Genomic DNA, 1,425 nt, shown 5'->3' with positions numbered 1-1,425 from the left:
ATGAACGAGCAGAGCCCTTGTCCGTGTTCGATTTGTTTGAAATTTAGTTTGTTTGAAATATGTTCTTGTTCGAAATTGTTCGTGAAGTCACTGTTCGTGTTCGGTTCGATTTGTTCGGAATTAGTTCAAAATGTTTGAAATGTGCAAATCATTCGAATTGTTTGATCTGTTTGAATTGTTTAATTTGTTTGAATTATTTGAATTGTTCGAATTATTTGAAATTATTTCAATTTTGTTTATATTATTTGAATTATCCATGGCCTACTTAAAGAAATGCTTTAGCTGGATCTATAAGATCTCAATCTGATTCAAAAAACAACAATAATGTGTCTTCTTCAAAGATTGTATGTACTTGCCCCTAAATATAAAAGTGAGTGATGCAAGTTTCAGGTGATCTGTATGTATTTTCCCCTAAATCCCAATTTCTATTTAGGGAATCTTAATAAAATTTCATGAAAATCATTTAATAAACTTTTATGAATACTAATGTTCAACAAGATGCTAACTGTAAATCTTGATCTCTGTTATGGGAATCATAATAGCCCAAATAGAGCTCAATGTTGACAACAAAAACAGATCTAGAGGTAATATAACGTTTTTTATGTGATATTTCACTCCCAAAAATGTCAAAACCTAGGTATTACTCAAAGAATTAAATACATTTAAAACAAATTTATGAAAACTTAAGCTAAGAGGAGAACCTGAAGATATATATAAAATTTTAAAAAATGTATACTCAAAGATAACGCCTCGGTAGCCTTACAAGCAACCAAGCAAGAATAACAAACAACCAAACACAGAAGCAAGAATACAACCTAGTCGATCCAACGCCGACTTGACAAATATTCTTTATAAAAGACAGAGTAGAGATTAGAGAACGAACACAAACAACCAACCCTAAGCTCTCGATGAGAGAAACCTTTTCCATGATTTTGAGAGAAAAAAGAGAGCTGGCGGAAACCGAAAGCTTTCAGGAGGGGAAAGGAGACCGAAGAGTAGAACAACCGAACACTGGTTAGGGCTTAGGGTGGGTTTGACATTTTATTGTATATATTAATATATATAAATAATGTATTATGTTAATTATATGGCATATATTATATAAATATAAAATATCTATATTAGTATATTACTAAGATAGTATATTAATATATTACTATTATTAATTTATTATATATTCATAAATATTTGTGTTTGATTAGTTTAACATATCGATTGAAAAAAATTGTTCGTGGTCGTCTCGATTACTTATCGAACGAATCGAACACGAACTCGCTGACAAACAAAACACGAATTGTTCACGAACAACGAGCTTTTTTGGCAGCCTTATCTATATGGGATCGGTTCAGTCTCGTATTTTCAATATTATAAATATTACTTTTTCAAAATAAAAATACTATTTTTCTGAAAATCAAATATATATAT

The sequence above is a fragment of the Phalaenopsis equestris genome, unplaced genomic scaffold, assembly GCF_001263595.1.
Source record: "Phalaenopsis equestris unplaced genomic scaffold, ASM126359v1 Scaffold001128, whole genome shotgun sequence".
NCBI classification, from domain to species: domain Eukaryota; kingdom Viridiplantae; phylum Streptophyta; class Magnoliopsida; order Asparagales; family Orchidaceae; genus Phalaenopsis; species Phalaenopsis equestris.
Note: the sequence above shows the minus strand (reverse complement) of the source record.